This window comes from Mustela lutreola, chromosome 9 (assembly GCF_030435805.1).
Source record: "Mustela lutreola isolate mMusLut2 chromosome 9, mMusLut2.pri, whole genome shotgun sequence".
NCBI lineage: Eukaryota > Metazoa > Chordata > Mammalia > Carnivora > Mustelidae > Mustela > Mustela lutreola.
The window spans coordinates 130557518-130573056 of NC_081298.1; positions in this window are offsets into that span (position 1 = coordinate 130557518).

Consider the following 15539-nt stretch of genomic DNA (forward strand, 5'->3'; position numbering starts at 1 on the left):
GATGTTAATTTCCTGATCTTAATAAATCTATTGGGGTTATGCAGGGAAAAGTCCTTGCTTGTAGTAAATAAACACTAAAGTATTAGGGGTGTTGGGTATGATGTCAGCAATATACTTTCAAATTATTGGCGGTCACGTGTTCTTTCTACTCCTCTTGTACCTTTTCTGCAAATTTGAAATTATTTCAAAAGAAAAAAGAAAGCCTTAATTTAGAAAATTATTCTAGCTGCATAAAATGAGTTGCACAACTCTCGCTATTTTTCTATATTCTGTAGCACTTTCTATTAAACAATAATTAACAGTTCCTTGAAAGAATAGGAACTGAGATGTAAAGTCATCTAGATACAGGTATTTGGAGGAAGACAAAATCTTTGACTTCATTATAATTTCTTTCATGCAGATCTAGTCAAGTTTTCAATCCCTTGAATGAATTTTGTCATTTTATTTTTTCTATCAATTTATCCATTTCCCTAGGTTTTCTAATTTACTAATGTGTAGTCTTAATAATACAAGCATATTATTTTATTTTTTTAAGATTTTATTTATTTATTTGGCAGGCAGAGATCACAAGTAGACAGAGAGGCAGTGGGGGTGGGGCAGCGGCTAGGGAGCAGACTCCCTGCTGAGCAGAGAGCCCAATGCAGGGCTAGATCCTAGGACCCTGGGATCATGACCTGAGCCAAAGGCAGACACTTTAACCCACTGAGCTGCCCCAGCTCCCCACAAGCATATTATTTTAAAATCTTTTTGTGTCTATCATTTCTCCAAAGCCATACATCTGGTCAACAGACACGTGAAAAGCAGCTCATCATCCCTCGTATCAGGAAAATGTAAGTCAAAACTACAATGAGGTTATCACTTCAAACCTGTCAGAATGGCTAAAATCAACAACACAAGAAACAACAGGTGTTGCCAAGGATGTGAAGAAAAAGAAACGATCTTGCACTGCTGGTGGGAATGTAAACTGGTGCAGCCACTCTGGAAAACAATATGGAGGTTCCTCAAAAGTTAAAGCACTACTGGGGTATTTACCTAAAGAATACAAAAATCCTAATTCGAAGAGATACATGTACCCTTATGTTTATAGCAGCATTATTTAAATAGCTGAGATGTGAAAGGAGCCTTAGTGTCCATTGATTGATGAATGGATAAATAAGATGTGGATATTACTGAGCCATTTGAAGGGGGGGGTTCGGGGGTAGGGAGGGAAAAATGAAACAAGGTGGGATCGGGAGGAAGACAAACCATAAGAGACTTTTTTAAAAAGATTTATTTATTCATTTATTAGACAGAGATCACAAGTAGGCAGAGAGGCAGGCAGAGAGAGAGGAGGAAGCAGGCTCCCTACTGAGCAGAGAGCCAGATGCGGGACTCAATCCCAAGACCCTGGGATCATTACCTGAGCCGAAGTCAGAGGCTTAACCCACTGAGCCACCCAGGCAGCCCCATAAGAGACTCTTAATCTCAGGAAACAAAGAGAGGGTTGCCGGGGAGGGGGTAAGGATAGGGTGGCTGAGTTATGAACATCCAGGGAAGTATGTGCTATGGTGAGTGCTGTGAATGTGTGTTTTAAGACTGATGATCCACAGACCTATACCCCTTGGGCAAATAGTACATTATATGTTAATTTTAAAAAATGAGATATCACATAAAAAAAAGAATGAAATCTTGCCATTTGCAACAACATGGCTGGAGCTAGCGTATTAAGTGAAATAAGTCAGTCAGAAAAAAACAAAAACCATATAATTTCACTCCTATGTGGAATTTAAGAAACAAAGCAAACAAGTGAGGGGTAAAAAGAGAGTCAAACCAAGAAACAGACTCAGCTATAAAGAACTAATGGTTACCAGAGGGGAGGTGAGGGGGGATGGGTTAAATAGGTGACAGGAATTAAGGAGTATATTTGTGATGAGGACAGGGTGATGTATGGAAGTGTTGAGTCACTATATTGTACACCTGAAACTAATATAACCCTATGCTAACTGGAATTAAAATAAAAACTTTTAAAAAGAGATAGAAAAAGGAATAATAAAGTAAAAATTTATGTCTGTGACCATTTCCTCCTTTATTCTGTATTTGTTTATTTATATCTTCTCACTTTTTTTCTTGACAGATCTGATTAATCTTCTTTACTGGTGTTTCTTGTTCTAATTGTTCTCTAGTTCATCTATCTTTTCTATATCAGTATCCTTTTCTTTTAAATAATTTCTTTGAGTTTGTTTTATTATTTATCATAGCTTCTTTTGTTGAATGTTTACTGTCTTTATTTATTTATTTAAGTAGGCATCACATGTACTCAGGTCCTGAACTCATGACCCTGAGATCAGGACCTGAGCTCAGATTGAATCCAATGCTTAACTGACTGAGCCACCCAGGCATCTCTACTGTCTTTATTTTTAACATCTCATTTCCTTAAAAAAAAAAAAAAAAAGTACTTAAACTATATAATTTTCTTCTAACAATTGCTTTAGTTGTATCCCTTAAGTTTTTATGGCTTATTTCATTATAATTCAGTTTTAAATTTTTCTAATTCCTACTGAGATTTATTTTGTAGTCTATGGTCCAAAAATCATTTTAATTTCCAGATATGTGAAGTATATTGTTGTCTTCTTTCTATTCATTTATAACTTGTATTAATTGCATTGTGGTCAGAGAATATGGTCTATATAATACTGATTACTTCAAATTTCTTGACACTTGCCTCATGGCCTAACGTCTGGTCTTTTTTTTTTTTAAGATTTTATTTATTTATTTGACAGACAGAGACCACAAGTAGGCAGAGAGGCAGGCAGGGAGAAAGAGAGAGGAGGAAGCAGGCTCCCCACCCAGCAGAGAGCCCGATGCGGGGCTCGATCCTAGGATCCCAAGACCATAACCCAAGCTGATGGCAGAGGCCCTAACCCATTGAGCCACCCAGGCACCCCTGGTCTTTTTGTAAACATCTATCCATGACAACAAGTTCTTAATTTTTTCCAAGTATCAGGTACAGAAAGTTATTTTTGACAGCTTCTTGTAAATCTGCCAATTTTTTCTTTCTATATTTTGACTATATTTTATAAAGTTCATAAAAGTTTAAGCTTCTTTTGATGAGTTTGCTTATTTAATCAATTTGTAATAATCTTCTTCAAGTCCAAAAAAAGTTTTTGCGTGGTATTGATTTAGCCATGCCAGCTTTCATTTAGTCAGTATTTGCCTTTGTTTATCTTTTTCTGTTCTTTTTCTATTAACCTTCTGTGTCTTTCTAAGTGTCTCTTGTAAATAAGATGTAGCTCAATGTTTGCTCATTTTTTGTTTGTTTAATGTTTGTTTATTCAGACGTAGTAGATTCTTTTTACCCTTGGTCTATTGACATTGTGATTTCTAATTTTTGAGATTCATTCTTACCATTTTAAGTGTTAAGATTTTGACACGTTTTCTAGGTTTCTCCATTATTGTTTTCTTTGAGACTGAGTGAAAAAAAAAATTACCTTCTCCTTCTCTAATTCTCCCCCACCAGCCACTTTCTTCTCTACCACTTGGGAAGTTATTCACTCTGTTACCATCTCTTAGAGATCACCCTACAATTTGTAACACTTATTTAATGGAAGGAATTTTGAAGTTAATCAATGTCTTTACCCTCCTAATAAACCATACAAAGACCTGGGGGCATTATAACTTCAATTGTCACCTCCCCCTTCTAACTTATCTGCTGGGAGGAATTTCTGTGAATATCTGACAGATCATCTGCCCCTTGTATTTAACTTACTCCTACTCATCCTTCATTTTCCTGCTTAAATGCCATTTCCTCTAAGAAGACTTCCCTAAAGTCTGGGTCAGTAGTCATCAAACTGGATTACCCTGCACTTAGAAACACCCAAAGAGGGGCTTCTGGGTGGTTCAGCTGGTTAAGCATATCTGCCTTCAGCTCAGGTCATGATCCCAGGGTCCTGGAATTGAGCCCTGCATCGGGCTCTCTGCTCAACGGGGAGCCTGCTCTTCCCTCTGCCTGCCTCTCCCCCTGTGTGTGTGCTCTCTCTATTTCTCTCAGTCTCATTAATTAATTAATTAATTACATTAAAAAAATACTCAAAGACTTCCAAAAGGGGCACTGGCATAATAATTTTAAAGGATTCAATCTCCAGAGCCTTACCTTTTTTTTTTTTTTTTTAAGATTTTATTTATTTGACAGAGAGATCACAAGTAGGCAGAGAGGCAGACAGAGAGAGGAGTGGGGAAGCAGGCTCCCCACTGAGCAGAGAGCCCCCTGCGGGGCTCAATCCCAGGACCCTGAGATCATGACCTGAGCCAAAGGCAGAGGCCTAACCCACTGAGCCACCCAGGCGCCCCCAGATCCCCACCTTTTATGTGTAGTCTTCCCTAATACTGATCTGCCTGAGAAACAAGCTACCTACAAGCCTGAAGCAGATAGTTCTTTTCTCCTTCCCTTTCATCACTTTATAAAATAAAGGTATGTCTATATTACCTCTATTTACCATTGTGTTTGGTCTGGCCCTGGCATATAAATTCCCTTCAAACACCAAACAAATAGTCAGCAGCTCAAAATATTAACATCAGTGAAATTTTAGTTGTGCTTTCTCTGTATTATTCAATTTTTTCTGAAAGGCAAAGCATTAGAAATGGAGTGTTTTGGCACCTGTTCGGTTGTTAATAATTAGACATAACATGGAGTCAAATAAGAGTAGAGTTGCCAGATTAAGCAAGTAAAAACACAGAAACCTAGTTTCATTTGAATTTCAACTAACAAAATTTTTTTCAGTATATGGATTACCAGATATACTAAAACACTGAAAACTTATTGGTCTCTGAAATTCAAACTTAACTCTGCATCTTGTATTTTATCTGACAACCCTAGCTAATATTAAGAACAACTTTCATTTTTTTCTTTCATCTCTTTGACATTTTTTAAAAATACAGTGTTCCCAAGGGAGAGTTCTGTTGGAGCGAACCCAACCCAAAAATGTAAGAACTTTTAAAGCAGAGATGCTTTATTTCAACCAGCCTACAAACTCATGGCAAGAATCTTTTCCTTATTTAGCAATCTATCTTAGAATTAGAATTACAAAATAAGATGGTTATCATAGTGATGTTTATTAATATGTTGATTTGAAATGAAAACTTAATTCAGACTTGTTCTGTTGGAAAATGATTCAGATTGGGCTAAACAATTTGGCTCTATGTGGGAACTTTTCACATATTAAATTCACCAAATCTTCAACTCCAGGGCTTTATAGAAACTAACATATTATAAAAATAAATGTTATCAAATAAGTAATGATAAATATTATCAAAGTGTCTTCATGTTGATCTGCATACTTAAGACGAGTACCCTTTATATATGTTATACCTCAATGAACAAGAAGAAAAAAGCTTTGAAAAGGAATGTGGAAATTAACAATATATTTTCTAATTTATATCTGCTAAGTCACAGCTAAATGAAAGAATTACACACATAATTTGGTAATTTATGATAAGGCCTTTTTGCTAAACTGCCCAGAAATTCAGAATGTAAACAATTCTGAAGGCTGGGAAGGAAATTTTTTTTCAAGTCCACTGTCCCCAATTTTGGCACTAACAACAAAAAGAAGAAGATTGAAGAATCTAGCCAAGTCCTCAATCATTGTAGATATGAGAGCATTAAGAATGCAAGAGCAATAAGGTTTAAGAACCACAAACACCAAGTTTTAGTTTCTCATAGCAACCTGGACTTCTTCCTTTGCTTATCATAATATGTAAACATATATTCATTCATGTAACTATTTAATGTCTGTGTATCCTACAACATCAAGTCTTACAGAAGCAAGCACATTGCTGAGCACGTTGCTTTTCCTCAGTAAACCTTGCATGAAAGATTTAATGGGCAAATGCACCAGATGCAGGCGGTGTTTGCAATTCCAGGAGTGGATGTGATTAGCCAGAACACGTGCGCAGAGCAGAGGATGGAACTCTAGAAACAGAAGTAGATTAGCAAGCCCTTTTAGGGCCACATCTGAGTCACCTGCATTTACAGCTCTCCCTTTTCCTTTCCTCCCTCATCTCTAATAGGGGCATGGTGTCTTGCACACAGGAACAATACAAAAGGAAAAATGACCCTGCTTGGACTGCTTTACCAAACCAATCTAAGACCCAGAGTAGATAACTACTGTTAAGAGATACAGTTACTCTAAAAGAGTATGGGACTAGGCAAGTCTCTCAATGTCTTCAATCTTTGTTGTCATCACCGCCCTATGGAAGAAACAGATGTTAAATACATAAAACAGAGTAGCTCCTACCTCCCCTTCAAGGAAGCCGCACATAATCTCTCCTGAGAACTAGCCATTTAAATGTTTTCTTTTTCTATCATCCATTCTAGCCAATCATCTCTGATTGCATCATGTACTCATACCACATAGATATTTGTGGGTAAGAATCTTTTCCTCCAGTTTCCTTTTCCTTCAATATCCTAGAGTCAAGTCCATTTTTTCTGTTTCCTTTTCCTTCGGTATCCTAGAGTCAAGTCCATTTTTTCTATGTTTCTACTACCCACTTTCTATTACTTTAACCCTAATTGATTTAGCAGTGATGACTTGTTCAGATGGTTCAGTTTGACTGGGTTTGAGTGTTGTCTGGTTTTTTTTATAGATGCCACCAGAAGGCAGCATGAACTTAGTGATGACCTCACAGCTATGGTCATTTTGTCACTTCTAAAAGAACATGTCTTTTCTACTTAAGATACAACTAAACCTGACCCTTTTTCTTTTTTTTTCAAACAATACCCAGTGTTAATGAGGACATGGGGGAGCAGTTGATGTGCTCATACAATGCTATATACTTGCAGTTGAAGTGTTCATTGGGGACAATTTGAAACACTATGGTGAATATCCTTTTTTCTAGCATTCCCCTTTCCCACAACCTCTCTCCTACCTCCTGTCATTTCATTTGAGGAGATTACTGTGGTTGAGAGCAAAGATTTAGCTACAGGGACATTCAGTACAGCACTGCTTAAAATAACATAAACTAGAAAATGATGTAAAGATCCATCAATAAGGGATTCAGATCATATAATTGATTACTACATGGCTGTTAAAAATGATATTGTTGAATTGTTTTCCAAATATGTGGTGTATATATCACAAGATGTGGTACATGGGACAATTGTAAATGGACATTGTTTCATCCCTATATCTGCTCTCATTTCCTAGAAACTGCCCTGGCTCATCATGGCCTCCTCCTGGACAGCTAGAAGGCTAAAACTTCTCATATAAGCCCACAATCTTCTTTTACCTATCTTCCTTAGGGGCTCTCTGTCCCGTTCCTATTTCAAGGCCGAGGCTTCATCCTGCCATCATGGCCCCAGTATCTTTTCCTTTCCACTTAACCTTTCCTCAGTCTAGCAGTCAGCTTCATCCTCATTGCCTTCAAGTCCTTTTTAATGTTTCCTGAAATTCCAACTCTGCCCCTTCTTCTACACTCCAGGAGGTGGCACTGAAGTAAGCTTTGAAGGATGGGGAGGATTTGGTGTGGCAGAGACAGAGACCATGGAGGTATGTCAGAATAATATAGACCAGGGCAAAAAAAAGTGAAACATAGCATGAAATGCATAGAGAACTAAAATCAGGTCAATGGCAAACAAGAGTAAATTGAGAAACTTATTCAAAGATCCAACCTAGGGGTAGCAGGGACAGAACATGGTATTCTACAGAGTTTCAACTTCACCCTGGAACAAAGTTTAAAGAGTGATGAAATCAAATCACCACGTTTTGTGGGAAATGGATTCATGAGGAGAGTGGGTTTTCACAGTAAAAGATGTGAGACACGATAAGGGCTTGAATTAGAGCAGAGGCAGGAAATATAGAGAAGAGGGGTCAGATTCAAGATTATGAAGAACACCAAATTAACAGGACCTTGTGACTATGGACTGCAGACCTAATGTAGGTTAGGTAAGAACCAGGATCATATCTATCTCACCCACAGCTGACGTCTCCTGCACCTAATACAGTGTATTCCACACATGTACTCAATACGTGTTTCTTAATGAACTGAAGGTGGGTAGATATCAGAAGAATTAAATGCAAAATGACTGCAGATCTTATTACTGAGTAGAGGAATTTATTTCTCCTCCCCTTAAATACTCGCTGGCCTTGTGATTTGATTCACTTTAGCCACCAGAATTCCTGATATCAGAAGGATTAAAATGAGAAAGAAAAGAATGGTCTCTAATTGAATAATTAGCGTAAATTTAAATAATGACTGATGATACATCTGTGAAATAATATGTAATTGAATGTTCCTCAAAATAAAAGTAGAAATGTGTTTGACAAATTTAATGATTATGTAAAATTAAAATTGTTGGCAATGTCAACATGATTTAGAAAAGGAGAGGTATAGATAAGAATGAAGTTAAAATCAATTAAAAGAATCATTTTATTTGGCATGAGACTATAATATTGATTAGCTTCAGACAAAGTAAGAAAATAGTTGTACAAATAGGTTTATCTATTTGAAATGTAAAGTTACAGACTGTAACTATAGACAATATTAAAGAATAAAATACCATAAAATCCAGTTATATGAGACTTACAAAATACATACCAAAGGAGCACCATATACAAAGACTGAAACTGAAGGGATAAAATACATATACCTTGTGAATCACAAGGACAGCTGAGTTTCAAGGGGAGAAAAATAAACACTTCCATGTGATGGCCTGATCTTCAGAGTCATTTTGCAAAGTGCGTGATTCAGGAAGACATAAAGATGAGATGTTTTTGCAATTAATCACCACATCATGAAAATTCTAATTGAGATCAGTAGGAAAATAGAAGAAAGAAACAGGAAAATACGGAGAAAAACAAAAGATATGGAACATAAGAAACAACAGCAGATGGTGGATATAAACCTAGCCATACTGATAAACATGTTGAGTATAAATGTTCTAAACATTTCGGTTAAATGCACAGGTTGTCAGATTGGATAAGAAAGCAAGAGTCAATTATATGTTGTCTAAGAGAAACTCCCCTCAAACATAAAAACACAGGTTAAAAGCAAAGTGTGGACTTGATTATGATGACAGAAAAATATTTATTATGCCTACACAATCCAAAGAAAGCTAGGGTGGCATAAGAATATGAGAGGAACCAGATTTCAGAGCAAGGAACAATCCTAATGACAAAGAAGGTAAATGCATAATGATATAAAGGTCAGTTTATTAAGAGGACGTAACATTCTTCGGCGTGTATGTAAATAATAACAGAGTTTCAAAATATCTGAAGCAAAAACTATTGGAGGTAAAGGGACAAATGGACAAATCCATAATTTTAGCTGGAGATTTTAACAGTAATAGACAAAGTGAAAAGAAAATTGGTAAAGGTATAACAGCTGACCATTATCCTCAATCAACTTGACCTATTTGCCATTTAATAAAAATTCCACCTAGCAACAGCAGAATGCATCATCTTTTCAAGCGCACACAAAACATTTGCCACCATAAACCATATTCTGGGCTTATTCTGATTTATTCTTTTAAATTATAGAGCCACAAAATAAGGCTCTATAAATTTAAAAGAATAAATCATAAAAAGTATGTTATGATCAGAGTAGAACTAAATTAGAAATCAACAAATAGATATTTGGGGAATCTCTAAGTATTTGGAAATTAAACACACATTTCTAAATAACGGAGGGCTAAAGAAGAAATTACAGGGGAAATTAGAAAATACGTTAAATTAAATGAATACAAAGTAGCTTATCAAAGTATATGAGTCACTGCAGCAGTAGTGCTTTAAGGGGAATTTATATTATTAAATGCTCTCAATTTAATGTTATGAAATTTTACTTTAAGATCATAAAAATGTGAATTAAGTGAATTAAACTCATAGGCATTAGGAAGGAAATAATAAACATCAGAGAAGTCAATAAAATAGAAAATAAATAACAAAGAACTATCAGTGAAATAAAACCAAAGAACAATAAAAGTGACAAAACTCAGATCAAGTTTGACTCTTGAACAGTCAGACTGATCAAACATAAAAGAAGGAAGACACAAGTAAAAGTGGATAGGGAGGACAACACTACAGAGACCACGTATTTTAAAATAATAGAATATTATGAGGAATTTATGCCTTTTAGGTGAAATCGACAAATTCTTTGAAAGACAAAATAACAAAGGTCACTCAAGAGAAAGTGACAGGCTGGCTAGCCCCAGGCCATTTAAATAAGCGGCATTTGTAGACAGAAGTTTACCCCAAAAGAAAAGTCTAGATCCAGAAGTCTCCAGTGGTAGATGATACCAACATTTTAGTTAAGAAATAAGACCAGGCTTATGTAAAATCTTTCCAAACACAAGATGCTTCACAATTTTTTTTAAGATTTTATTTATTTATTTGAGAGAGAGAGAGAGAATGAGAGAGAGAGAGTGCATGAGAGGAGAGAGATCAGCTGGAGAAGCAGACTCCCTGCAGAGAAGGGAGCACGATGTGGGACTCAATCCTGAGACTCCAGGATCATGACCTGAGCCGAAGGCAGTCGCTTAACCAACTGATCCATCCTGGCACCTCCACAATTTGGTTGAGGTAAACATTACCGTAGTACCAAAACCAGATAAAGCTAATAGAAAACAACTACAAACCAAAATCTTTCATAAAAATGTGTGGGAGGCCACAATAAGGCTTGAGACGAGGACCAAACCAGGCCCTGACTTGTGCCTGCTTTAAAGTCCAAATAACCTAACAAAAGGTTTAGGATGGGAGAAGTTGAGTAGCACTGGGAAAGGGTCTGTGCTATGTGTTGTGCACTCGCCTACGTGACTGCCCACACACTTGCTAAACAACTGAGAACAATTCGGTTGGGGTCAAAAGTTCTGTGCTGGTCCTTGCTGCCTTAGTACAGCCCATAAATTACTTTCAGGTTTACTGTATCAATACAGAACAATTGTACTGGCATCAGCCTTTTGGCATCACGAGGTCTGCTTATAGTTAAATGTGAAACTTATTATGGGAACTCGTGGTTGTTCAACTAGACACAGGTGTATTGCTTCTCCTATCATCACTATATATATGGCCATAGTGCTTTGAATAAACTTAGCACTGTTGGATATCCTCCTCAGTGTTCCTCCTGCCCCCATCTCTTTGCTTCTCGAGTTCTTCTCTTCATCCTCTTACATTCACATTCCTGGTCGATTTGTCGCGCCGGCCACGACAAAAATGAATGCAAAAAATCCTTAACAAAACATTAGCATAGCAAGTCCAGAAATACAAGGAAAACACTACATGGGATTTACCTTGGGAATGCAAAGTTGGTTTAACATTTAAAATATCTATCAGTGTAGGGATAGGTGGCTGGGTTATGAACATTGGAGAGGGTATGTGCTATGATGAGTGCTGTGAAATGTGTAAGCCTAATGATTCATGGACCTGCACCCCCGGGGCAAATAATACATTATATGTTAATTTTTTTTTTAAAAAGAATGTTATAGGGGAAAAAGACCTGAACTACAGGTAAGGTGAAATAGATTGATTCCTGTCCAGCAGTGAAAATGAATGAACTGAATCTACATATATCTAAATCTCTTGAAAATATAATTTCTAATTAAAATAAAATGCAGAAGTCTATGTCCGATATTGTACATTTGTGTAAACCCTAAGCAAACAATAGTATATATTGTTTATGCATGCTTACACATTAAGATTTTAAATTTTCATTTAATACATGAGAATTAGAATGCTCATTTATCAGCTTTAAGATACTGGTTTCCTCTGGCATGAAGAAAGTCTGAAGGAATGGATGGTGGGGTACCAGGGGAACTTGAGCTATATCTTTATGTTTTATTTCATTTATGTCCCAGAGAAAACAACAGAGACAGAACAGAATGCAAAAAAAAGGGGGGGGGGGCATACTATTATGATCTTCTTGGCATTATGGGAAGTACATATAGGTATCTGTTATAATATTTTCTGTACTTTTGATATATTTAAAATGTTATACAATTTAACATCGCTTTGAAATTGAATAAAGCTAGTCACACTATCCACTTGGCCCCACAAAGTGCAGTATAGGGTAATCATATTCCTGAAGAATTTCACAATTGACATAGATTTACAAACAAGAGTCAATACCTATTAGTTCTCTCAGAAAACTTCCTAAGAGGGATGAAAAGAGAATCAGGTCACCGGTTTCTTAATGACACTTCTGTAGTGATCCCTTGAAGGATGCCAGTCAACCCTAGTGATCCACCAGATAGATAATGGCAGCAAGTCAGCAAACAGATACAGCTGCATGATTAAATTATCACTGAGGGTGAGGGAGCGCCCTGTGATACTAGCCTTGCAAGTGAGGTCAGAGATATGTCTGTGCTTAGAAAGGAGGATTCGGTGCAATAAAAATCCAGCCTGTAAGGAACTCTACCATGTTCTTCCCCTATCTTAACACTGATTACTTGGAATCATCATCACCTGTCTGTAGGCTTGGCTCAGTAGACACACAATAAATAATTGCTGGCTGACTAATAAGCCTCCAGGAAATGAAATTCCATTAATAAGGGGATTGTGCCTACTTATCCCTGACTCCTAATATGGTGGACTAGAAGATGGGAACCAGCAAACATACTGAATGGGTGAAGGGAAAGCCAAAGCTGGGGCTACTTCCATGAAAACTTCCCAATTCTCTCCAGCCAAAAGGATATCTTCCTTTCAAATCTGTACCCTCTTAGAATATTTAACTTTCATTCTTACAGATACATGTGTTTAGGTGTCATGTTCCATTACTACCTTTTAGGTTGAAAAGAAAGGACTGTTTTCTGGGATGCGTGAGTGGCTCAGTCAGTTAAATGGCTGCCTTCAGCTCAGGTCATAATCCTAGTGTCCTGGGATTGAGTCCCACATAGGGCTCCTTTCTCGACAGGGAGCCCACTTCTGCCTCTGCCTGCCTGTGCTCTCTCTCTCTGATAAATAAAACATATATATATTTTTTAAAGGGAGTAAGGACTGTTCCCTATGAGTCATTTATTACAGAATGATAAAAAATAGGAAAAAAAAGTCTTAAAGCTAAAATTAACTCATTTTATAATTTCCTAAGTTCAGCAGAATTATATTAACCTTAATACACGCAACTCCAGACCCTTGAAAATGAAATCCTACCTCCACGAGTTTAGTTAGTTGGTACCGGAGCACTGGGCGATGATTTGCGCCAGACCAATAGGGTCAGTGTGCCTCTCTACTCAGCCATTTCCCATTAAACACCAGCAAACAAAGACAGCTGCCAAACATTTTCTAGGTCATTTGTTCTGTTTGTAAACAGAAAGTGTACAATAATTAACAAGATGTAATCATTTGCAAACTGGGTTTACACAGAATGAAAGTTTTTTTTTTTTTTTAAGGAAGGAAATTAAGGCAAGTCTTAAGTGCTTAATGACCCCATTAATTGAGAGATAGGTAATTAAAGAAATTAAACAGGAGGGGTAATGGCCTTGGAGCCATTAATCTATTCTGGGAGTACTGTTAATGCTTACCAGGTGATTTTCATCTGAATTAAGAGCTGAGAGTCAGTCTACTTTCACACAATATTTCTTGGATCTGGCCAATCAGAAGAATCACTTGGAAAGCTCTTGAACACAGATCCCAGGATTCTCTTTATGTAGCCTTAATCAGAATCTCAGGGGTAGGGCTCATACACAAGGATTTTTCAAAAGCCTAACAGGTGACTCTTTGAAAGGGCTAGCTAGGTTTGGACAACATTGTGCAGGACACAGTTTCTCAACATAAGCACTGCTGACATATTTGGATAGTTAGTTGTTGTGGATGCTGTACTGTGCATCATAAGATGTTTAGCATCATCCCTGGCCTCTACCCAGTAGATACCAGTAGCACTCTCCCTTCCACAAATTGTAAGAAAAACAAAATGTCGTCAGACATTGCCAGATTTCCCTGGGAGCTGAAATCACCATCTATTTAAGAATCGCTGCTTTATTATTTTTTTTATTGTGTTATATTAGTCAACAAATAATATATCATTAGTACTGGAACAAATAATCCTAAAATTTGTATGGAACCAGAAAAAACCCAAATCGCCAAGGAAAGGTTGAAAAGAAAAACAAAGCTGGGGGCATCACGTTGCCTGATTTTAAGCTTTACTACAAAGCTGTGATCACCAAGACAGTATGGTACTGACAGAAAAACAAACGCATAGACCAATGGAACAGAGTAGAGAGCCCTGATATGGACCCTCAACTCTATGGTCAAATAATCTTCGACAAAGCAGGAAAAAAAAGACAGTGGAAAAAAGACAGTCTCTTCAATAAAGGGTGCTGGGAAAATTGGACAGCTATGTATAGAAGAATGAAACTCGACCATTCTCTTCCACTGTGCACAAAGATAAACTCAAAATGGATAAAAGACCTCAATGTCAGACAGGAATCCATCAAAATCCTAGAGGAGAACCTAGGGAATAACATCTCCGACATTGGCCACAGCAATTTCTCTCAAGACATGTCTTTAAAGACAAGGGAAACAAAAGTGAAAATGAACTTTTGGGATTTTATCAAGATAAAAAGCTTCTGCACAGGAAAGGAAACCGTCAACAAAACAAAGAGGCAAACCATGGAATGGGAGAACATATTTACAAAAGACACTACAGGCAAGGGGCTGATATCCAAGATCTATAAAGAACTCCTCAAACTCAACACCCAAAAAACTGATCATCAAGTCAAAAAATGGGCAGAAGACATGAACAGACACTTCTCCAATAAAGACACACAAATGGCTAAGAGGCACATGAAAAAATGTTCATCACCATTAGCCATCAGGGAGATTCAAATCAAAATCTCATTGAGATACCATCTTATACCAGTTAGAATGGCAAAGATTAACAAGGCAGGAAACAATGAATGTTGGAGAGGATGTGGAGAAAGGGGAACTCTCTTACACAGTTGGTGGAAACCACTGCTTTAGAACAACCCTGTCAGATGGAACTTTCTGCAATGAGGGAAATGCCCAACATGGTAGCCACAAGCCACATGTGATTACTGAGCTCTTGAAATGTGGCTAGTACAACAATGGACTTGAATTTTAAATGCTATTTTATTTTAACTAATTTAATTATAAAAGCCACATATAACTAATTGTTATCACATTGGACAACACAGTTTTATAAGATTCAAATCTGACTCAAGGCAGTGAAATGTATACAATGTCTTCTCTACGTGCTTCTGAGACATGCCATGCAGAAATAATTTATAAAAATAGAAAATCTACCTACTCTCTTGTATGAATTAGAAAGGGGGCTGTCAATAGCCCCCTTCAGTCCCAATCTTGATCTCTTTTTATTTTCAGTCCCTAACATTTTCTTAGAAAAAAAATATCCCATTGCTATCTGGTTTTTATTAATTCTTAGCAGGTTAAACATAGAGTCACCATCTGGTATTGCAATTCTACTTCTAGATGTATACTCAAGAAAGATGAAGACATATGTCCATGCAAACACTGGAACATGAATGTTCATAGCTGCATTGTTTTTTCCAATTGTACTGATGTATAACTGACATTCAGCACTTTATAAATTTAAGGTATATG